The following is a 23878-nucleotide window of genomic DNA, read 5'->3' on the forward strand; positions in this document are numbered from 1 at the left end:
GGAGGCCATCGCACCACTACCTCCAGTGCCACCTGCACAGTTCACACCAGTGCCCATTGTGGAGCTACCGCCTCTTAACCCACCTTCAGCAGCACTGACTCTCGAGGGTGAGACAAGTGTGGCACCACCACCAGAGCCACTGCCAGTGCTGAAACCAGCACCAGGGTGGGCCGCACAACCAGAGCCTTCCTGCACCTGGCCTGAGAGCTCAGAGCACAGACTGAGTAGGAAGGCTGACCTCCTGACCTTCCCTCCTGAGCTGGTGGCAGAGCAGCTCACTCGAAGGGATGCGGTGAGCAGCTGGGCTCAGCAGGGTGGAGCTGGGTGGATCTTCCTCCCAGGAACTGCAGCCCAGTCCTTACCATCCCCTGATCCAGAATCTTATGATCTGGGTCTAAACACTGGCTCCCCCCCAGCAGTGTAACCTGGGCAAATGGATTAATCCCCAAGCCCACACTACTTCTCTGGAGGGTAGATATAGGACACTGGCCTTACCTGCCACATGTACTGACTATGAGGACCACATGAGAGCAAAGAAATAGGAAGCCTTGGGGGTGTAGGCTTTGGGGGGTTCAAGGCAACTCACTAAGGTACAGCCAGCTCCAGGGTGGCCCACTCTGACTGGGGTCTCCACAGCATTGACACTAATGAGACCCTGATGTGCACTGATCCTTTGGCCGGCACCCAAAGCCTCTGGTCCCCACAGGGACTGTGCACCTGACTGTAAAGGGGACAGGAGACACTATCAGGAGGGGTGATGGTGCTGCTTGGACCTCTGGAGGCATGAGGCCCCCAGGTGCTGGGGTTGTGAGGTGGACTTGAAAATGCAGCGCTCTTTTCCCCCGCTAGCCCTGAGCCCTCAGTCACTTGAGTGCTAGGTCCCCTTAAGGGGCAGAGAACACACCCTGTCCTCAGGCTGCTGAGCTCCATCTGAGACCACTGGACACTGGCCTGGGTCCTAAGGGCCTGCAGAGTCTGAGCTGGGTAGGGTGGGGCCTGCTGACATCCCCTCTCTCCAGGAGCTGTTCAAGAAGGTGGTGCCCTATCACTGCCTGGGCTCCATCTGGTCCCAGTGTAACAAGAAGGGCAAGGAGCACCTGGCACCCACCGTCCGCGCCACCATCACCCAGTTCAACTATGTGACCAACTGCGTCATCACCACCTGCCTTGGGGACTGGAACATGAAGGCCCCGGACAGGGCCAGGGTGGTGGAGCACTGGATCGAGGTGGCCAAGGTACTCTTAGGGGCCCTTTCTGGGATCCTAGAACCCCTCTTTGTCTTATGAGCTCTCAGGACCACAGGCCTTCCCTGGCTGTAGCACAGCCCTGCACTCTCCTCACTTCCCACCCAGACTACTACCTTGGATTGAGTGTTGGTGTCGCACATTGGGCCCAGAGCTGTCCCTCAGGGGATTTCTCTGTGCCTATCTAATCCAAGAGTGGAGAAATCAGCTGATGGGGCTGGAGCTGGAGCAGGGGGGTACTAAACCCCACTTTATGGCTCATTTTTTCTCTCTTCCCAGGAGTGCAGAATCCTTAGGAACTTTTCCTCATTCTATGCTGTCATCTCTGCTCTTCAGAGTCATTCGATTCACCGTCTGAAGAAGACATGGCAGGAAGTTTCCAGGTGGGCAGGCCTCACCCCAGGAAGCACCAGGGTGGACCAGGGACCCTGTGGGGGCTGGGCATTGCCATTCAGGGAGCCTGGGAGGCAGCGGCTCCTGAGCAGGGGCCTGGCAGTGTCGTGCTCTAGGTCCCCACATGACCTGAGGTCAGCTTTTTTCCTCAGCACTGGTTCCTTCCTCTGTCAGATACAGAGTTGAGTAAAATGGGAGCATGTGAAGTGTTTGCTTCTCAGCAATACTCTGTCCAATTGAAATCCACATGTGTGAAAACCAGCTGCTCATGAAATGGGAATTGGGATCCCCATTGTGTCCACATGAGAGCTCAGACCCAAGTCCCATGATATCCTGCAGCACTCAGAGCTACCTAGTTTCAGCATCACCCATCCAGGCCGTCCAAGTCCTAGGTGACTAAAATAAAGTGGAATAGCCCCTACACCCTCCCACTCACTCCCACCTTTCTTCTCCCTTCTTGCTCTCCCCCAGGGACAGCTTCCACCTATTTCAGAAGCTGTCTGAGATGTCCCCAAATGACAACAACTACTCACAGAGCAAGGAGCGGCTCATCAAGGTAAAGAGGAGGCCGGGGTTTCTGAGTGGGATGTGGTTTTCTAAGTTTCTCACTGAAAGTTTCTTTGGAAAATTCTATCTGTTCTTGTGTGGAAGATAGATATGTTTAGTTCATGGGCAGGTGGTGGGGGGCAGTTATAGAACAGTAGGCTGTGGTTCTCAGATGTGGTGGAGGTGGCTGTGATGATTCAGGAGGAGATGATGAACTGGCAGGATGAGAAGTGTCTATCCATGGGGGACAGTCTCATAACAGTGCCACGTTGGCAATGATGTGTGTGCCAGAAGACTATGAGAAATATTTGGAAGACAGGAAAACATGTCAGGTCCTTCCTGACCATAACTAGAAGCTTCAACATAAAAGAAGAAGCAAAACATTAATGTGCAGTGCTCCAGGTGGTCCCCACTCTACCTGGACAGTCAGACCTGGCATCTGGGAGACCATTCCTGAGTGGATGCAGGGACTTGCTTCAGACAGAATATTCTGAGTTGACCTTGAGGATCAACTTTGGATATCCTGAGTTGATCCTGGGGATCAACTTTGGTTAGACTTTGGGCAGACTTTGGGGTCTCCACTAAAGTGGGATGGGGTTAAAGGAGGTACTCAGCTAGGCCTCCAGAGACACCCCAATCTCAAGCTCCATGGCTGGGACGATATGAGGCCCCTCACACACACAGTGGGTAGTGGGGTGATATTTCAGAAGAGGCCTCCATCTGAGAGGGAGAAGGCTGTCCTCCAACACCCTGAGTGAATAGGTACAAGTCGATACACTCTTGGATCTCTGTGTCCTCACATGGAATGGAGGTATGACCATCCAGTGGGGCTCACCTTCACAGTGAGGTGTCAAGGTTCAAGGGAGAAAAAGAATGAGGCTGAGCATTCCCACGACTTTGAGGAGGAAAGCACGATGTTCAGAGCATCTGTGCTGCTAGCATGCATCACTGAGAGCTCTGGATCCAATGAGGGGGTTTAGGTCTTTGTCATCAAGTCACAGATGAACAATCAGGCTCAGGAGCCCAGCCCTCTTGCACAAGGTTATGCAGGGATATCAGGAAGTGATGGTGGCAGATTTGTACCTGCCCATGTGGTACAAATCACCCAAGGAACCAGGGACAATGGGTGAAAGGTGGAGAGCCTCACTGACCTCGTCCTCAACCTTGGCAGAAGGGGATCTTTAAGTTATCTACCCTGAAGATGAACCCCAAGAGGACCCAGAAGCAGCAGCAGCAGGAGAGGGTGAGTGTGCCTGAGGCTGGGAGGGTCAGGCCAGGTGGCTTCCAAGTCAGGATGGGGACCTCCTCAAACCCATCCCTCCTGGGCCACATAGCCTGGAAAGCCTCCCTTCAGTGCACCCCCACTAGAACCTTTAGGGCCAGGAGCCATGGGGATCCTGGGGGAACTATTTGCCGCCAGTCACAGCAAGAGCTGGGAATAGACAACTCTGGGTGGATGGGGTGGGGGAGGAGGGTAAACATCTTGATGAAAGAAAAGGCACTGATGAGAGGTGACTGCAAGGGAGTTTGCGGTCCTTGGAGGTTGGGGAAGGGAAATTAGGGGTGACAGTTCAGTGTCCTGTGCTGTCCCATTGGAAGGCTGGGTGATCCCTGAGCCTGAGGCTGAGGAGATTTCAGGGAAGGTCTTGGGGACACCTGAGAATCTGTGCTCATCCCCACCCCACCCCCTCCTAATGCCATAGGGTGTCATCCAGGACACTGTCCCATACCTTGGGACATTCCTCACAAAATTTGTGATGATGGACTGTGCCATGAAGGAATATCTGGATGTGAGTGAGCCTGGGGGCTGGGTCAGGGTGGGAAAGGGACCATGAGGCCTGGGATGAGAGGCCCTCCCTGAGCACAGCGCTCTCAGCAGTGGGCACACCGCACCTTCTGGGAGCCTCCCAGCAGCGCTGGGAGCTGGGGTGCCATGGGTTTCTTACAGATGAGTAACCAGGGCCTGGTAAAAATGTCCATCTCCCCATGGTCCTCAGAGCCTGGGACTGGAAGGTCTCTCTGTCTCCACTCCCAGTCCCCACTCCTGGTGCCCAGAAGCCTGCCTGGGTCCATCCCTGGGCTGGACTGCCCCACACATGTTGACCCTCCAGTGGTGCAGCATGACAGGAACTCAGGGCAATGGGGATGGCAATGGCTGGGGGCCCTTTTATGATGGATGCAAACTCTTTGTCTTCCAGGGAATGATGGTCAATTTTGAGAAAAAAAGGAAGGTGAGCAGCTGTGGCCATCGTTTGTGACAATGGGCTGGGGTGAGGAGGAGAAAAACAGAGACCCTCCTGGGTAGGACACCCATGACCGCTTAGGTAGACAGGAAGAGTTTTAGGAGAAAAGACAGCCTTTTCTGGAGGGTGGGGGTTATACGTGGGATGAAGGACAACTTCGTGGAGGATGAGTTGTGTGAAGTCAGCCCTGAGAGCAGGTAAGCCTGGGTGGGAGTGGAGGAGTGAGGGGACCCACAGGAGCCAAATCAGCCCCTGGCCCCCTCCCACTCAGCAAGCCCACACAGGCCTCAGTGGCACCACTTCTTTCTTTTGGCCCCAGGAATACCAGATGATTGCTGAGCTCCAGCAGCTCCAGGCAGGCTGCTGCTTTGACACCCTTGTGCCCAGTGAGCCATTTGCAGCCTGGTTTGGGGCCATGGAGCAGCTCAGTGAGGCTGACAGGTGAGTCCAGGATAGACTCAGGCCATGGTATGGCAGGATTGCCCTGGTGGCTCCTGGGTCAGCATAGGACCTATTCCCTGAAGAGAGCTGGGGCACACAAATGCCGCTGCTGTGCATACACTGGGAAGGAGGACTGAGGTGTGGCTCCCAGAAGCCTCACAGCCACCACTCTGTCCTGCAGCTACCGCCTGTCTTGTGAAAGGGAGCCCCCACCCCAGGCAGCCAGTTAGAGCTTAAAGACTGATCACTTCCCAGAAGGCCTTGGAGTGAAGCGTGAGTTCCCCATCCAGGGTGGCAAGTGTGGGCTGGCTTGGGGCTCAGGGGAGCCTCAAGCTAAGTGTGGGATTTGGAGCCTGACAGTTTATTGCTGGGATCCCTTCTCCACTCCTGAACAACCCTGCAAATGTGGTGAGTCACCCCATTTTGGACCTGTTTCCTCATCTGTGAAATGAGGTGATGCTGCCCCATCTCTCAGGCAGTCCGAGTCCACTGGCTACTACTCATGGACCAAACACTTAGCAGGGTACAGTCGTAGCAGGGCAGGGGTTGGTTGCATCCCACGTGAGGACCCCAAGTTGAGATGATCCATCCATGAAGCCTCCAGGCCCCCGACTCTGAGCCCAGTGGTAGCAGCACCTCCCACTCCAGTGTCCAGCTCCAGGGTGTCCTTGACCTCAGCCTCGGGGATGCAGCTGACTCACCTCCCAAATGCAAGGCCAGCTCCTCAAGGTCTGCTCTGGAAATCCACCTGGACCATGTCTCAGAGGCCCAACATGGCCAGGAAATGAAGGCGACTGGAAACAAAGGGGTTAAGGATGTTTGACTTCTATAGAACTTTTAGAGAGTTCTTAACCTTTTTTGTTCCACAGACCCCATTGCCAGTCAGGTTAAAAGCCCTTCTAAGAACATAGCAGCAATTAGTTTTATGACATTCAAAATCAGCATGTCTTTCAATTAAATTTTAGGATTATTCAAAATTAATTAAAATTATTTAAACTCACAGACACCTGGTTAAAAATCCCTGTTCTAGAGCCTTCTGGAGCTTTTAGAGCAGGTCTGGGTTGCCCTAAGGCTCCAGGCCTTCTTCTGATCTTGTTATCCCCAGAGTTTGAGGAGTCCACCTCAACATTGACACAGAACTGTTCCATTGTAACATCAGCATCTGGAGGAACATCCTCGTCCTCCTCCTCCATCAAATCCAGGGCCACCGGAATGAGCAACGTGCCCTGTGGCTCACGGCCGCTTTATAACCAGCAGGTGGGCGACTGCTACAGCCTGGATGAGGACAATGGCAATGTGTACAAAAGCATCCTGGTGAGCTTGGTGGGAGACGCCCCCTGGCCCCTCAGATTTCAGGCAGTAGACACATAAGGAACAACATGTTCCTTCCCTACCATCCTGGAATAAATTTCTTTATGGGTGGGGAAGGACAGCCAACTACAGGAGCAAGAAGAGCATGTGTTTAATGGCAGTCAGTGTCAGGATGGGGGATGGAGGGGTTGAGGCTGGCACGCTGAGTGATGATGGCCTGGGAAGAGCATGCTGAAGCTTCCCCAGAGAGGAGGAAGGAGAGGACAGCCTGCCAGGCGCTAAGGAAGGTGTGCGCTTGGCTGGACCGAGGAACAGCCAGGAGGCCAGGGCTGAAAGAGCAGGGGTCAAGGGGAAGAGCTGAGGTCAGAGAGGTGTTAGGAGCTGGGTCACATCAGGCACTGCTGGACAAACTAGACTTTCTCAAGTGGGGAAACAAGAGCCACAGCAGGGTCAGAGCAGAACAGGGACAGCTGGGGAACTTTGGCCTCAAAGTGGAGGTTGGGTCATTCTGTAGAGACACTGACCAGTGAGGGGCTGCTGCTGTGACCCAGAGGGGAGGACAGGGGTGGTCCTGGGTAGCTGCTGTGAAGGCATGAGCAGGGGCCACATCCTGGATGGGATGTGCAGAGGGAGCCACCCCAGCCCACACTGCACAGAGGCTGGCAGTGCTGTCATTTCACATATGGTTGTACTAAGGTGTCACTTGTTTGACCCTTAGCCTGAGCCTTGCCTGTGCCCTGGCCCTAGTGTTCAAAGCCAGAAAGGCCTGGACCTTGTTGACAATGGCTGCATCCTGGAACCCAGGGCAGTCCTGATGTGCCATGGGTTGTCATCCAGCCCCCACTCCTCATTGACATCTGGGCTTGGAGTAGATGTCCTGTGTTCTGCCTTGAGGTGCCACTGCTACCTGAAGGTGTCCCGGAGGGGCAGGGTCTGGACAGCAGAATTCCATGAGGACAAGCTGTCTCCCATGATTGGAGGCAGGAGGTGTCAGAGAGAGACCCAGTTTTCACTCCCCAGTCTGCGCCCTCTGCTGCATGGTCACCCTCTGACCCCAGGGCCCTGGGAGCCCATAACACTTGTGCAGACCAATGACCTAGGGTTCAGCCTACAAGGCAGGGGTTTGTACCCACCCTGGGAAACAACCTCAAGACAGAGGTGTAGGTTCTTATAGGAGATGGGCTAAGGAATGATTGGAAAAGCCCCCCTCATTCTATGGAACTCTCCCTGGGGAGCAGAAGAAGACAGCGAGGATGCTCTAGACACAGCCCTGACCACTAATGACTCCACAGGGTCTCAGGCAGCTGCACTCTCAGGGAGTCGGCTCCTGAACCCATACCCTGAGACCCTGCCCCTTGACCCACCCAGGTGACCAGCCTAGATAAGGTTCCAGTCGTGATCCGCAAGGCCATGGACAAACACAACCTGCATGAGGACAAGGCAGAGGACTACAAGCTGGTGCAAATCATAGGGGACCGAAGTGAGTCAGAGGCCAAGTTGGAGAGGGGATGGTGGAAGGGGTAGGTGTGAGCACCATGTCCCCAGCCCATTGACCTGAGTTCCTTGGCCCCAGTAAACCTGACAGCAGGGTGGGTAGGCACCCTGTCCACACACCAAGTCACCCCAGACACTACTCACCACCCACAGCATCTTCTCCCTGCCTGCTCCATCTCCCTCTTATGTACCCTTCCCTGGACATGTCCAAGCCTTTGGGAAACCAAGTACAAAGCTAACATCGTTGAGGTACCTAGATAAAGGGCTTTTCACCTTGGTCCATTGGAGAGATGGCCAAGCAGAGTGACTCAATTTGAAGTGCACTCTCTGGACAGAGGGGGTGACTTCCTCATGACTGCATCAAAAGCCTCATGACTGGTGGACAGAAGCATCAAATGTGCTACAGACCATGTATTTATGATGGTGAAAACTAGACAAAATCTCCTTGATCCCTTTTGGATGCTCTAAGGAACCAATGCAATCCTAAGACTGGGAAAGGGAAAGAATCCAGAAGGACAGCACAATCCCAGAGCCAGGTGTCCTGAGCTCCCTCCCTTTAGATCAATTTCTCAAGCATCCAAAGGGGAGAGAAAATAGCCCACACATGTACAATAAGATTGACTCTATTCTTGTCACTGAGGTGATGCCCCTCTCCCAGTCATAGCCCATGCAAATTAAAATGACCCCCACCATTCCTAGAAGTGGGTTCTAAATGCCCTCTCATCTTTCAAATCAAACATGGGAGCTGTGAGGTGTGAAATAGGGCAGAAGACCCCACACTACAGGACAGGAAGCTCGAGGATTAGAGAAGCTAAGAAAGGAGATGAGAAGCCACATCACTGAGGACAGAGTATAAAATCCAGCCCAGTGTTTCTTTCTAGCTGGCTCTAGGCCAGGAAGACAGGAAAACAGGATCAAGGTATAAATACTTGCTCAGTGTCAGGTGCTGCATGGTCGTGGAGGCCTTCAGGAGCCCTGCTCAGGAGGCGAGGGCCAGGCCTGGGCCTCAGGTGTCCTGTCCTGGGTAGTGCTGGATTCAGGGGACATGCACTGGGTTCCAGAAAGCCAAGTTCAGGTCCAAGATTCTGAACAGTGAAGCCTGCAGGGGATTGAGTGTGGGAGTAGATGACTTCTTGGCAGCTCCCTTTGAGGTTGGCAGTTGTGATTCAGAGTCACTTTTGAACCAAGATTCCTTCATTTTCAGCTGTGCCTCTGTAGAGTCTTTCCTTCAGGTGGGTATTCACAGGGCCCCTTTTCGGTCTTAGAGTTGGATTAGGAGACTCAGGGCCTGAGCTAAAGCCTGCTCTCATGAGGGCACAAAGGGGTGTGGTGTCCTGTGGTCCCCCGGAGCACAGCTGACCACTACTCTACCCCTTTCTGCAGTGTGGGAGATCCCAAACAGCTTGAATGTTTATTGCACTGTGGATCCCTCGGCCAATCTTCACTTTATTCTTATGAAGATGACCAAGCCCTTGGATGCCAAGATCAAAAACAAAGCTATCTCAGCCTTTCTGGGGATGGAGCAGAAGGGTCCTAAATTCTGAAATGGGACATTCTAACTGAACCCTGGTGCCCACCCACCTCAGGGTCCCCCTTCTCACAGCTGCCTGGCCAAGTAGTTTGGCTGATCTCAGCCACAGTGGGCTGGGCCAGGCAGGCACTTCCCTTCCCTTTCCTCACTCGCCAGGTAACCTGGGACATCCCCAGACTCCACTGGAACCCCTCTTGCCTGGTGTGACTCAGCAAGAAAAGTAATATATATACACACACCAATTGGGAGAGACAATATTTCTCTAGTGTAAATAGTTAAACTTAGATGTGCATATTTATTATTAAAGTTCTTGTTTCTACTAGAGCCTGGGAGTTCAGGTTTGGTTCTTTCATTTACTGTGTTAATTGAAATGAGATGCAAGCTCTGACATTGTTCATTCAAACAAAAAAATCATGCAGAGTCATCAGTGTATTTTATATGGGAGAAGAGAAAAGAGCCAGCCACCCTTTCTGGGTTTACCGAAGCAAACACAAATTCCCTCTCACAGAGCAAAAGTGCATGTCAATATCAATGCACCTGGAAATCTGGGACCCCCAATGAGGACTACGGGGTTTAGAGACTTACATCAGCACTATGGAGGGAAAAAATTAGAACAAAGCTTGCAATATGGAAAGGAACAGAACAGATTATTAGCACATGGCCTATAGCAGTTTGATATAATTGATGAATTCCAAAAAGAAATATTGGATTATGCTGGTAATCTGATCTGTGCCTGGGCATGACTGAGTTATGATTAGGGCTTTGACTGGGCCAGGTCATTAGGGAGTTGAGTCTCCACTTGTTGGTGGGTGGGGGCTAACAGATAAAAGGCATGGCAAAGGACAGAGTCGGAGCTTTTGATGTCAGGGTTTCTGATATTGAAATTTTGATGTTGGAGTTTGATGCTGAAGACTTAAGCTGGAGCCCCAAAAGTAAGCCCACAGAGGAAAGAGAAGCCAACAACAAGAAGAAACGAACCTTGAACCCAGAGTAAAGCAAGCCCCAGGAACGTAAAAACCCAGGAAGCCTGAACCCTTGCAGACATTGGCAGCCATCTTGCTCCAAATAGACTTTGGTGAGGGAAGTAACATGCTTCATGGCCTGGTATCTGTAAGTTCCTACCCCAAATAAATACCCTTTATACTCAGCAGATTTCCTGGTATTTTGCATCAGCACCCCTCTGGCTGACTAATACACGGCCCAAGGGCTGCCAGGACTCTGCCTCCTCAGTTCCTCTCTAGGGCACCACGTTCAAATCTTTACCTTAGATTTCATGCTTTGGATCCTTATTGCTGGCACCAGAAATCCTTTTCCTTATGAGGGGTCTGGGGGAATTGACATGCAGCTTTTAAGGCTCTAGTGGGCCTTGTGCCATAAGCATGACTGATCCCTAGGAATTAGTCTTCTCACTTCCCTGCCACTCCTTGTGCAATTTCATAACCCAGGAAATCCCTGGCAGGCCCCAGCCTCTGTGTCTGGTACCTGGGGGTCCCCCTCCCCAGCTTGGGCCTGAGGCATCAGGCATGAGCTTTGGTGCCAGGACAAGGGAACTTATTCCTGCCCCCTATAGACCCCACACACCCCTTCCTGTGGGTAGGTGATATCTGGGGCAGTGGGGTTCCAGGTCCACCATCTTGGGATCACAATTTTACAGTCTCAGTTGTGTTGTTATCAACTTGTCCTCAAGGAGAGTTAGGACCAGAGCTTTTAAAGCTTGCATCCCCTGGGAGGGCTGTGTCCATTGTCCAAAATTTGTGCTTTGCCTCTGTCAAGGGCATGGGGGGAGGGGGGGTGTGAATCTTTCTTCCTGCATGGGGAGCGCATAAGGAAGGGCATGATGGGGGCGGGGGCTGGGATTGCCACCAAGGCTAATGACCTCCAGCCTTGCACAGAGACTCACCACAAATTAAATTACTCATGGGCTTCCTGTCTGGTGGATGGGCCCTGTCCTGAGCTACCCCTGCATGCTCTCCCCAGGATTCCCCATGATCAGGAGCTAAATGGTTAACACCTGGCAGAGCACTGAGCCTGGGCCCTGCACCAGCCTCCTGCCTGGGCAGGTCAAGTACTGTGAACATCATTCCCTGGATCCCTCCTGTAACTTCAAGAGCCAGATGGAGTGACAGATCCTGGGTTATCCCCCCCCTCCCTGAACACCACAGGTGTCTCCCAGGCACAAAGCTGGCCTCTCTCCTTCCAGGGAGGCCTTTCAGTGCAGCCTCTTCTGAGCCCAATGCTGGTCCCCCACAGCCCAGGTTGTGGCTAATGTCGCACAGGGGTCCTGGGAGGGAAATGGTGAAATGGAAGCCATTCGGTAAATGAAATCAAAATGAACTGTGACCCTCCCCAAGAGAAAGGGATGTGCCAGATCCCAGTCTTGTCCTGGGCCAGGAGAAAAGCACTGGTGTCTGAAAGGTGTCTCCTGCAGGCCTGGGGGGCTCCTGAGAGCAGATTTAATATATCTTGTGCACACCAATGTGAAAGAAGGGGGCTCATGTCACCCTTTGGGCTCCCTTTGGTCAAAGTGCAGTGACAGTACCCAGAGGAGACCACATCTGCACCGAGCCTCCATCTCACTCATTGCTTGCATCCTCCCTCCTACCCCTCTGCTAATGTCTCCCCACTGCCTCCCCCAGGCTAACCCTAGCAGCAGCCCTGCAGCACTCTCCCTGGCTCCCATGCCTCCTGCTTACTCCCTCATGGCCTTCTTGTCCTTACTGATGGCTGGAACATGATGCTGGTAAAGATACGGCCACCCATGTTGTTGGTCCATGTTGCCTGCTACACAGTCAATGTCAGCAGAATTGGCGTACAGGTTGACGGGATCGTGGGGATCAAGTCTCCACTGATGACTGGGCCAAAGCCCAGATAGTGCAACTTGAGCTCTGGGTGCAAGAGCCAACAGGTTCATGCACTGTCCATTGTTCACCTGAACTTCCTCTAGGCCTCCAGGGGCCCAAGTTGATCCCATCCCTATGGGGATGCAGTCCAATGCTCCTTCCTTCTTTCACCTAGAGTGGGGTTTCTCAACCGCGGCACTACTGACATTTTGGGCCAAGTAATTCTCTGTTGCCGGAGCTATCCTGTGCATGTAGGATGTTCTACCCCCAGATGCCAGTAGCAGCCCCTACCCAGTTTTCACCATGAAAAATGTTTACAGACATTGCCAGCTGTCCCCTGGATGCAAAATAATCACCCCGATGAAAAACACTGTGCCTTGCAGTCCCCCTTCCCCCACTTAAGTCCCCATACCCCAACGATCAGCAGCATCCAGTCTCACTTGCCAACCAGGGGAATTTATAGTTCACCTTCAAGCATGGGGGTGGGTAACCCTCAGTTACTTGGAGGTATCATCCAAGGGGCAGCCCACTTCTCGGCCATGTGGGAGGGGATTAGCTGCCCATCGCATTTACCCTTTGACCCAGAACGGCAGGTTCTTCTGGAAGACCCCCGGGGTTCAGCACTACCACAGTGCTTTGACTTGCCATCTTGCCTGGCACCAGAAGTCTCTCATGGCAATTTATCATCATCTGGTGTGACATCAATATCAGTTTACCCTCCAGCTCCCCACTAGAATCGATCTCCATGAGATAAGGTACTGTATTCCAGGGACCTACATCAGTGCCCATCACACAAGGTGCTCAAGAAATTCTAGATTTAGGAAAGAATATTGCAGCTTTGGATTTATTCGCACCAAAAAAATCCAGTCCAGTGGGCCTTTTTCTCTTACAAGTAAGACACAGACTTAGAACTTAGTAACTTGCTGGTGGTGAGGCAGCGAGTAAATGTTTGAACATGGTTCCTCCGACTTCAAAGGCCAAGCACTACCCTCTGCTACCTCCAGCAGAAGTTGGTTTTTACCAAGGCAAAGAAGATAGGGTGGATTTTCCTGAACATAACAGAGTCGTGCCCAATCTATCTCCTAGTTTTCAAAACCTTTAACCGACCCTCCCTCCGCAGAGACCGGTGGGCTTCCCCGCCCTCCTATGGATGAGAGCCACGCCCCCAGGAAAGGGGGTGGCTGGGAACCCTGCTAACCCTAGAGGGGTACCTTGGGTGCCAGGGCAACCGCCCGCCTTCAGGCCGTGCGGGCAGGCAAGCGGCTCTGCCCCCACGTGCCGCGGACACAGCGGGCGTTGCGCACCGGTTTCGGCTGGAGGGCTGAGGAGGACCTGAAAGGGCTTCCAGAAGGTGGGGGAGCGGGGCCCCTGGGCGCAGGGCCTTCCCTTCAACCCGCGGGCTCCGCGGACGTCCTGGAGCTGCGCGGGCTGTGGGCTGGGGTGGGCGAGGGGACAGGACGGGGTGGGGTACGGCCTCGGGCGGGCGGGTCTGCTCCACACACCGGAGACGCCAGTCATTGTCGCGGGCCTCAGGCTGCTCCCGCGGCCCCTGCCTCCGCGCCACGCCGGTGTCCGGAGAGTAGTGATGGCGAGTCCAGCGTGCGGGGTGTGGGCTCCAGGAAGGGCGGGTTCAAGACCCAACGGAGACCTTGCGCGCCTTCACTTTTCCCAGGAAAACTTCCGAGCGTGAAGCACAGAACAGTCCTTCCTCCTCCTCCGCTCCCGAAGCCCGTCTGGGAAGGCGCCGCGCCGGGGCCAGAGCCGCCTCCTGGGGGATTCTGCCCTGGGGAGGTGGAGCTCAGCGGGGCCTCCCCGACCTTCGCTCTCGGGCGCCTTCCAGCCTCCCGCGTAGGACCTGAGGCCGCGCCCCAGGCGAGGTCCCAGACAGCCGCCTCCAGGGGGAGCCGCTCGGCGGGCGACCGAGAGGCCGTCAGCGGGGCGCGTGACCCGGGCCGCGAGCGGGAGGGTCTACCAGCAGGTCTTCCCCGCTGCGGCAGGCACTGGCCCTCGGCCCCGCCTTCCTCCTTGTCTCCCGACTCCCTCTCCCCCCCAGCGCCTCCTTCTCTGGTGCCCTTTTCTGCTCCTCCCATCCCCACCCCATACCCAAATTCCCCTTGCTCTGAGGGCTTTCCTGGAGGGGAAGCCAATTAAATAAAGGATTTTGACATTGCTTTGAATTTAAAATTCCTTCTTAATGGCTTTTAAAATGTGTGGATAAAGAAAAAATTCTCATCTTGAAGATTAGAACATTTAAATTAAAATTTAAGCTAGTTAAAGATAGCCAGAATTAATCTTTCTGTGCCCTGGTTCTTTTCCCCAAGCATAAAAGCATTACCGGGTTTTTTTGTTTATTGTTTTCTTTAAAAAAAAAAGAAAAGAAAAGAAAAGAAAAGAAAAGAAAAGGGTTTGATTCTCTGCCAGTGTTTTAAATGTGCTTTTGCCCCTTGCTGGTATCTGGAGACCCTATCCCAGGGCAGTGTGAGCAGAAGTCTGTTGTTCAGCCTGGGGCCTCCTGTAACAATTAAAGTAGCCTGTGCTGATGGCCATTGAGGTTGTTGAAATTTCCTTGTGATGTATAAAGTACTGTACAGACAAAGCAAGGCTCTGAAAAGAAACACACAGAACTGAACCCTCCTTTGGAGTCCTGCAGTACTTATTTAAAAAGGATTTTCATTCCTAATTTGAGTCCTGAATAATGTTCTCTCTAGAAAGTTTCAAAATAACAAAATATAAAGAAGGCAAAGAAATGATTAAAGAAACTACTCCCACAATCCTGCAACAAGCCATTCTTAGTGCTTTGGCTTATTTCCTTCTGGTCATTTTTCTGTGCATTTTCAAATTTTGAAATTATACTGTATAATTTTAAAAATATTTTAATTAATATTTTCACACAATGTCATCACATGAGCATTTCCCCTAGTCATAATTCTTTGTTGGTCTCATTATAAATATCTTTATAACCTTCCATTGAATGGATGTACCCTGTTTACTCAACCAACCCCCTCTTTCTAGTCAGTTCCATATTTTCCAGTTACTCATGAGTATAAAAGAAAGCCCAGCATGAACACCTTGGACAGTTTAAGTGACTATCTAAGGACAGGGAGAACCCTCTTCCAGGGTGTGTGTGGTGCAGGCAAAGAGCCTTCTAGGGGCAGCAACCACTTGACCTTCTAAGAGCAGCAGGGTGGGCCTGAGGGTGCCAGGGAGTGTGTGGTGTTGACCCGCTGATCTGTGGCTTCAGGTGCATCTGGTCCGCTCCCTGGCGGTCAGCAGGAAGCAGGTGGTGGAGCATTCTGAGAGCCTGAAGAGCAGCAGGACACCCTTGATGAAGAAGGTGGAAATTCCTGAAGGGGAGATGCTGCCTCCTTGGCAGCAGAACTGGGTGCATAGTCTGCCCAATGACTGGGCCACAGAAAACCCTGTGCTCTACAGGTACATCCTGCTGTCCAGCCACACCCCATACCCCACATCCAGTGTGTAGCTCAGAGACTTCAGAAACTCAAAAAGAACTCATCATGGGAGCAGGTGTTGCTAAGTGGTTGAGTGCCTGCTTTCCACGTATGAGGTCCCAGTTTCAATACCAGTACCTCCTAAACAAACAAAATGAAACACCAGAGCTCCTACAGGATGAATCCTAGGTATGAGTGAAGGCACAGGTCCTTACCCTGAAAGAGGGAGGCCATAAAACCTGCCCTGCAGGAGTGTTTGCTTCTCCCTCCACTCTCCTGCATGCCAGTAATTACTGTCTGAGCAGCTGGGGCCAAGCACTGAGTGTGGAGGCCCCACCCGCAGGGAGCTTGAGGCCTTGGTGGTAAGTGAATAAGCAGCTCCCCTACCCCAACTTGTGGGAAGGTTCAGAAGCCAAGGCAGAGGCTGTGAGAGAGCCGGCAGGAGACCTCTAGTGATGGTTTGGACAGGGAACAGGGTCCTGGGAGTCCCAGGCAGGGAACCAGAAGTTCTGCTCTGAACATGTTAGATTGAGATTCCCAAGCAGGTCATTTCAGCTCCCCGAGGTCAGACTCCTCAACTGAGGTAGAAGGAAAGGAAAGGAGGTGCCACCTCTTCTCCCTCAGGGCTCTGGTGAGAGGGGGCTGAGCTGGGCTTCTCTTCCCCTCTCCAAACTCTGCACAAGATAGCCCAGTCTGGGACTCAGGAAGAGAAGACAGTGCTCCTCCACCCGCCTTTTGTTTCTCCTTCTCCCCCTTCGTGGTTTGTCAGTTCTTGGCTTAGGGTCAGGGACTGATCCAATGCTGAGTAAAGTTCTCTGCCTTGCCCTCCCCTTTGACCTTCCAGGGTAACCTGCCCCAAGGCTTCTGACCCTCAGAACCCTTAACTACCTATAGATCAGCAAATCCACTGCCCACCCAAGCCCCACCTCAGCCTGATGGGGGCTTGAGTTCAGATTGCCCACCCTGTAGACCCCTGCCTGGTGCCCTGGGCCTTGGAATCACAGGGGCCTGTCATGGAGTGCCAGGGCTGCTGCTTATAGTGTCGTCTCTAAGCCCTTGTCTCCCCTTCTGTAAAACAGCCACCCAACTCCCTCATAAGATGCTGCCAGAGCAAATGACACATGCTGAGCACTTAGCAAAGCCCTGGCTCTATGCAGCTGGTCATGCCCCCTCAGATTCTCTGTTTCCTCCTGGACCCCAAAGCCATGACCAGCTCCCTGAGGGCGGGGGTGGTGTCTTCATTTGTAGAGGCCTGTCTGCTCTTAAGAGACTCTCCTAAGAGACAAAGAGCTGCTCTGTTCTCTGTGCTTCAGGGAAAAGAAAGCAGCCCAGAGGGAAAAAGCCCAAGAGAGTGAGAGCACCACCGCTGCTGGAGAAGTCCAGGGCCTCAGGGACACTGTCGGTCAGCCTCTGTTCCTGCTGGGAAGGGCACACCTGGCCTGGGCAAGACAGAGCCCTGTGGGCAGGTCTCCTGGGAGCTCTTTGGAGGAAGCACCTGCTGCTCCCAGTGTGTCCTTTCTGCTCTGCAACAACCTTCAGGGTATTCTCCCCTTGGGTGTCAGGTGTCAGGGGGTGGGGCGGTGGCAGAAGCCCTGACCATTGTTTGTGTATTGGGTCCCTCCAGTGGGCTCCCAGTGGGTGCTATGGTGGTGCAGGGCAGGGCACGAACCTTATCCAGCTCTGTGGTCGTAGCTGCCTTCACAGGTCAGCTTGATTTTGCACATTTACACACTGTGAACCAGAGTTAAACTGTTTGCTGCTTTTGTTCTGGGCAGGGTTGCTTCCCCACCACCTAAAAATGGAATTTAGAGGACTTTTAGTTTCCCAGGTCTCAAATGAAAAAACTACTTGAAAGTTAAGTAAAGGGCTACAATTTTTAATCGTGAATGATTGGTGTAGGGATTTGTGATCAAAAAGGACCTCTTAATTTCATTTGATAATTCAAAACTGATAAGCCTTTTTGTTTTGAAACTCCACAATTTTTTAGGTTGTGGTAAAATGTAATAACATAAAAATCATCTGAACCACTTTTAATTATTTATTTATTTTTAAAAATGATTTATTTTTTCTTGCCAAATTGTCCTGACTAGGACATCCAGTACAGTTTTGAACAACAGTAGTGACAGCGGGCATCCTTGTCTTGTGTCTGATCTTAGGGGGAAAGTTTTCATTGTTTTGCCATTGTGTATGATGGCGGCTGTGGGTTTTCCATAAATGCTCTTTATTATATTGAGAAAGTTCCCTTCTATTCTTAGTTTTCTGAGTGTTTTTATCCTGTAAGGATGTTGGATTTTGTCAAAAGCCTTTTCAGCATCACTTGATATGATCATGTGTGGTTTTCTCCCCCTTCTTTCTAGGAATGTGGTGTATTGTGATGATTTCTGTTGGTTTTCGTTTCTTGAGCCACTCTTGCATTCATAGAATAAATCCCAGCAATGTATGTATAATCCTTTTAATATACATTTGGGTTCATTTTACCAGTATTTTGTTGAAGATTTTTGCATCTATATGTTTAAGATATATTGGTCTGTAATTTTATTTTCTTTGCTGTCTTTATCTGGCTTTATTATCATGTAATGTTGGCCTCATAGAATGATTTATGAAGTGGTTCCTCCTTCTCTACTTTTTTGTAAGAGTTTGAGAAAGATTAATAGGATGTTTGATAGTATTCTGCAGTTAAGCTAGCCAGTCCTCCACTTTTCTTTGTTGGGAGATTTTCATGATCAATTCAATCTCTTTGCTTATTATACTTCTGTTGAGATTTTCTGTTAGTTCCTAATCAGTTTAGGTAATTTGTATGTTTCTAGGAAGTTTTCCATTCCATCCTTGTTATCTAATTTGTTGGCATACAATTGTTCATATTATTCTTTTATAATCATTAATTTGTAAGGTCAGTAGTAATGACCCTTCTTTCATTTCTGAAATTTGTTATTTGTGCTCTTTCTCTTTTTTTTTTTCAGTCTAGCTAAAAGTTTGTCAAATTTATTGATCTTTTCATGAACTGACTTTTGGTTGTGTTCATTCTGTGTTGTTTTTCTTTTCTCTATTTCATTTATCTGCACTGTGATCTTTACTTCTTTCTGGTAACTTTGGGTCTGATTCCTCTAGGTGTCAAGTTAATGACTTTTGATCTTTTTTTTTTAATGTGGGCATTTATATCTATAAACTGTGCCCTGTTTTCCCTGCCTCCCATAGTTAATGGTATGTTGTGTTTTTGCTTTCATTCATTTCTAAATGTTTTCTAATTTCCTTTGTGATTTTATTCTTTGACATATTGGTTGTTTAAAATTATGTTTTTTAATTTCCAAATATTTATAAGTTTTTCAGATTTCCTTCTTTTATTGATTCCTAGCTTCATTCCCTTGTGGTGAGGTAGATAGTTTGTATGATTTCAATCCTTTTAAATTTACTAACCCTTGATTTATGGGCCAATATATGGTCTATCTTGGAGAATGATGCACATTCTTGAGAAGAATGTATAGTCTTCTGTTATTGGGTGGAGTGTTCTGTTCATGGCTGTTAGGTATAATTGGTTTACAGTGCTGTTGTTCAGGTCCTCTGTTTCCTTAATGATCTTCTGTCTCAATGTTCTAGCAATTATGAAAGCCAGGCCCTGAGCCTCAACAGACTTGCAACACCTACACTCTGGTTTATTGGACTTACCCCACTCAGCTAACATGGAGGTGAAGAAGGTCAACCACCACACCAGTGAGCCAAGAATGCCTACAGCTGAAAGCAGGAGAATTGCATCCAGCATCCATGTGGAATCTAAGCCCCCTCTTGATATAGATGTGGAGTGGACGCAACCATTCTGAGGTCCACAGGATGGAGGAATAGAGTATGGATTAGAGTAGACTTACTGATATTCTATTCATGAACTATTTTGATTAGTAATCGAAGAAAATGAGGCATTGGTGTGGAGAAAGTGGTCATGGTGGCTGCTGGGGGTAGGGAGTGGGAGGAAGAGACGTGATGTGGGGGTGCTTTTGGGACTTGAAGTTGTCCTGGGTGGTGCTGCAGGGACAGTTACCAGACATTGTATGTCCTCCCATGGCCCACTGGGTGGACTGTGGAAGAGTGTGTGCTATGATGTGGACCATTAACCATGAGGTGCAGTGGTGCTCAGAGATGTATTCACCAAATGCAATGAATGTCTCATGATGATTGAGGAGGTTGTTGTTGTGGGGAGAGGAGTGGGGTGAGGGGGTGGGGGGTATATGGGCCCCTCAAATTTTTTTAATGTAACATTGAAAAAATAAATAAAGACAAAAAATTTTTGAAAAGTGGCATATTGAAATATCTATTATTGTAGAACTGTCCACTTTTCCCTTCAATACTGCAAAGAGTTTTTAAAATGTAATTTTTATTCATTTTTAAAAGTTGCATACATCACACAAAAAATTACATAAAAAAATAGGGGATTCTCATACACCCCATTCCCCACTCCCCCCACTTTTCCCAAGGCCATGAACTTTCCCTATATAGAAGCAAGCCACACGGAAAGGCTATTGAGCAAAGGAGGTCCTTTTGTGTATCATGAAGTGTGTGAGGTTCACTTTTGTGCTGGGGTGCTGCCTGCACAGTTGGGGTTGACTGTTGGAAAACAGGTGGCCAAATGATGCCAGTTACCTTACTGCTAGTTTCATGATAGTATTTCACAGTCTACATTTTCTTCCTTCATACTACATTCTCCTACTATTTCTTTACCCAATATTGAAAGCTTTTTCTTTATGATTAAAAACAGTAATATATGATCATCATACAAAATTAAAGCAGTATAGAAGAAGATAAGGCAGAACGTAAAAACTCCCCCTCTGTAATAGCACCTGTTCTCCTCTCAAGGGAGGGTCACTGTTAAACCAGACTGTACAGCTTCCCACACATCTGCAGGGGATCCTGGGCCAAGTGGGTGAGAGTGGGGACTGTGGAACCAAACTGCCCAGGTTCAAGGCCCTGCTCAGCCACTTGCAATCTATGTTCTTTAACCCCCACCCTAAGCTTCCTCACTTGTGAAAAAAATAAATGTAATAATAGAACTTGACTTTTGGCCTCATTAGGAAGACTAATTGAGTTGACCAATACCTGGCACGTGGTAAGTGCTATGTAAGTGTTGGTTACTGTTATTTTATATGTGTTTGCATCTATGAAATACCATTCTGGAACTTCTTTTCTGCATTTAACTGTGTATCTGAGACCTTGGTCCCTTTCCCTTTCTCCATAAGCCTCTGTCGCTGCTGCCTGTCTTGGCTCTCCATCCTCTAAGACAGGCCACAGGGTACACATGCCTGCCTGTGCTGCCTTTTCCTGGAGCTCTGAGGGCAGCCTTATCACTTCCATTGCTTCTCCCCTAGTGCCTGAGAAGATAAGCACCATCACCCTTCAAGGGCAAAGAGACCACAAGAAAAAGATCTATGAGAAAGCTTTGGTGAACTTATGCAAATCAGGATGGGGAGGATCTCCCTCTCCCTCCTCTTCCTTTCACATGCCTGTCCCAAGGTACATTCATCATGGCACACACCCTCACTCTCCACCCCAGCTTGCAGGTCCACAGTGGGTTGCCATAGCCATTTTTGAGTTTTTAGTGCATGCTGGCTAGGTGCTGAGCTCGAGATGAGAATAGGTCCCCTAATTCTTGGAACAGCTCCAGAAGTTAGGTTCTGTTATTTTCTCCATTTTGCTGCTGAGGCCTAGAGAGTCTTGCCTGAGGTCACACACCATGCAAGTGGTCAACTGGGAGATGGACCTGAGGTCTGATGTCAAAACTCAGTCAGTGACCCTGATGCTCAGTCGTAGGTGCTGCCATTGACTGCTCAGTGCCACTGGCCTTACCCACCCCCATACTTGTTTCCCCTTTTCCATTCCAGAGAACCTGTCCCTAGTCACAGTGCTCTCTAGAATGTTTCCTAAATGAGACCAGCCTTCTTGCCTGCAAACCTTTGCCTTCCCCAGTCTTCTCTGACCCCCACATGTCCCTCACCACTTTCTCCCCTAGTATCCCCTGCCTGGATTCACATGCTCTAGATTCTTGGAGCTGCCTCAGTACCTGATGCCAGCTTACCACCTTCCCATGTGCATCCCAAGGATATATGAGCTCAACTGCCACTCATGAGTGCTGAGGCCTTGGTCACATGACCTGACTGAGACTCAGTTTCCTTGTCTGATGTACACTGGAAATTCATTCAGCCAGTTCTTTAATAAGCAGCTGCCATTGCTAGGCTGTGATGGGAAGCAGATGGTTGCCTCTTGTCCTCAGCTGTAATTGTGGGTCAGTGCCTCATATTTTTTTAATGTAATATTTAAAAAAAAAAAAATTGTGGGTCAGTGGCTCAGCTCCTTTGGGCTAGGAGGTGATGATCATTTCTGGAGACCTGGCCTGCACTGCCCTGTTGTAGGAGGGCATGAGTGCTGCAGCTGTCACCCTCATGGCCTGTTTTAGGAAATGGAGCCTCACATCGTGGAGCCGGGAGTGCTTCTTTTGAAAAAGTTGGCTGAGTCTGAGGATGGCATCCGCCGTCTCTTCACAGAGGTGGACAATGACTTCAACCTCAAGGACTGCACCATCCAAGTAAGGGACCCCTATGGCCGCTCCTCCCCACCCTCCTCTGCCCAGGTCCTGCTCCTGCCCTTCCCTCCTGCTTCCCAGCCTGGCCCCACTTCTCTGTGTAGACTCTGTCAGAGCTGTGGGACAAGGTGGCCAAGAAGTTCTTGCTCTGAAAGCAGTGCGTTAAGGAGCTGGATGAAGCACTGCACTCACTTGAGTTCTTGCGAGCTGATCGTGTGTTGGCATGTGGATGGGCTCCTTGGTGATTTCTGCTTGACTGAAAGGATACCCTTCTGTTTCTTTTGATTTCTCCAAGAAAAGAGAGAGTCATTAAATGGTGCCTCATCATTTCTAGCTAAAAAATGTGTTGAAGAAATATGTGGAAATCATAGAAAAAATCTCCTACCTCATGCAACCTGATGTCTACAGGCTGATATATAAAGAAGCCATGGTGAATGTTTTTCATCATCAGGACCATGGGAGGATGCCCCAGCAACTTCTCATGTGTAACATTTCCAAGTAACTGGCTGGCCACTTACGGTTCAGAATCAGCATCTTTATGATTGTACATATTTTCAACAGAAGTCTCCTATTTCCCTGCCATCTTAAACCATGCCTATCTACCATAGTGTCATTGTCTTGAGTGCTGATGTTTGTCCTGAGTGCCTGCTGGGCAGGGGCTAAGGCAGGGGGACTAAGTTTATAGTCTCACGGGGACCAGACATATTGGGAGATTGTCACCATTCACTGAGGTTGCTGTGTCTCAGCCACCGTGTTCAGAAGGAGCTACCTGATGCGTCACCATCTCTTGGGCTGTTGAGACCTCAGGGTGATTTGCAGTCTCCTAAATGACCCCTCCCTGCTGTGTCCAGTTTTCTAGTTCTTATCTCCTCCAATGGCTTCCAGTTCCTGTTGCTGAACCACAGCAGCCTCTTGATTTTGTCCCCACTGCTTCCCCTGTCCACATCCCTGTCTTCCCCCAGCTGCTTTCTGAGGGGTGGAAAATAAAAAACCGAGTTGTTAATGATGTCTCCAAAGGTAAAGGCAACCCCTCCATTCCAGGAACACTTCTTTTGTCAGGGGTGTGTTTTATGTGCATGGCTTTCCTGACCATGTGCAGACAGCTGAGCCTGCCAGATAATGGACCTCTTGGCAGCATAGCAGGGCACGAGGAGTCTGGTGTCAGAATCCCAGGAAGTTTCAGCCCCACTCTGCACTTTGGTCTCATGAGCAAAGCACAGACTGGGGATGAGAACAGCCCACCCTCCACACTGCCCACATGGGAAAGCTCCGGAAATGTCTCAGTCCGAGCCTGGAACTCCAAGTCCATCAAATGGTGATGATAATACTTACATGGTTATTGGAAGGACAAGAAAAGAGGCCTCAGCAGTGATAGCTCTCTTCTTCAGATAAATGAGAAGTTCCTAAATTTTATAACATTTTACTCATTAGGATATTCTGAGCTATCAGTGTTCTGCTTGTTGCAGTGTTTGAGTTCCTGTGCTTATTTTACTCATAACTACCAGCACTGTTTGTGTTCTGTGTGCATATATATCATTTAATGTGCCATAATCCCAACATTGTAAAGAGCATTTTCCCCATACCCTGGTTGTGGGACTGGAGATTTAGGAAGAACTTGCCAGTGACCCCCCAGCTAGTAAGGACAGCTGGCATCAAACCTCAGGATTGGTTGGAAAGCTATTGTTACTGGGGTTTCTACCCTCAGAGCTTGACAGGGTTCTCACCCCTGCCTCATGGCAGAGCCAAGTCCCCAGAAGGCTTTGGGAAATCTGTGGAGACATATTTGGTTGTTTCAGTGGCTAGGAGAAGAGGGAATTGGGAAGA

At 50.2% G+C, this 23878-nt stretch overlaps 2 long non-coding RNA genes across 2 annotated transcripts; both read left to right on the forward strand.

The window, feature by feature from the left end:
• The first annotated feature begins 1524 nt into the window (after positions 1 to 1524).
• Positions 1525 to 3427, forward strand: LOC139437451 (uncharacterized). Its single transcript, XR_011647251.1, has 3 exons — positions 1525 to 1627; positions 2109 to 2193; positions 3355 to 3427. It is a non-coding gene; the product is annotated as an uncharacterized lncRNA (long non-coding RNA).
• A 458-nt stretch (positions 3428 to 3885) lies between these two features.
• On the forward strand, positions 3886 to 4861 carry LOC131275532 (uncharacterized). Its single transcript, XR_011647252.1, has 3 exons — positions 3886 to 3973; positions 4382 to 4414; positions 4746 to 4861. It is a non-coding gene; the product is annotated as an uncharacterized lncRNA (long non-coding RNA).
• The last annotated feature ends 19017 nt before the right edge of the window (positions 4862 to 23878 follow it).

This window comes from Dasypus novemcinctus, chromosome 23 (genome assembly GCF_030445035.2).
Source record: "Dasypus novemcinctus isolate mDasNov1 chromosome 23, mDasNov1.1.hap2, whole genome shotgun sequence".
NCBI classification, from domain to species: Eukaryota; Metazoa; Chordata; class Mammalia; order Cingulata; family Dasypodidae; genus Dasypus; species Dasypus novemcinctus.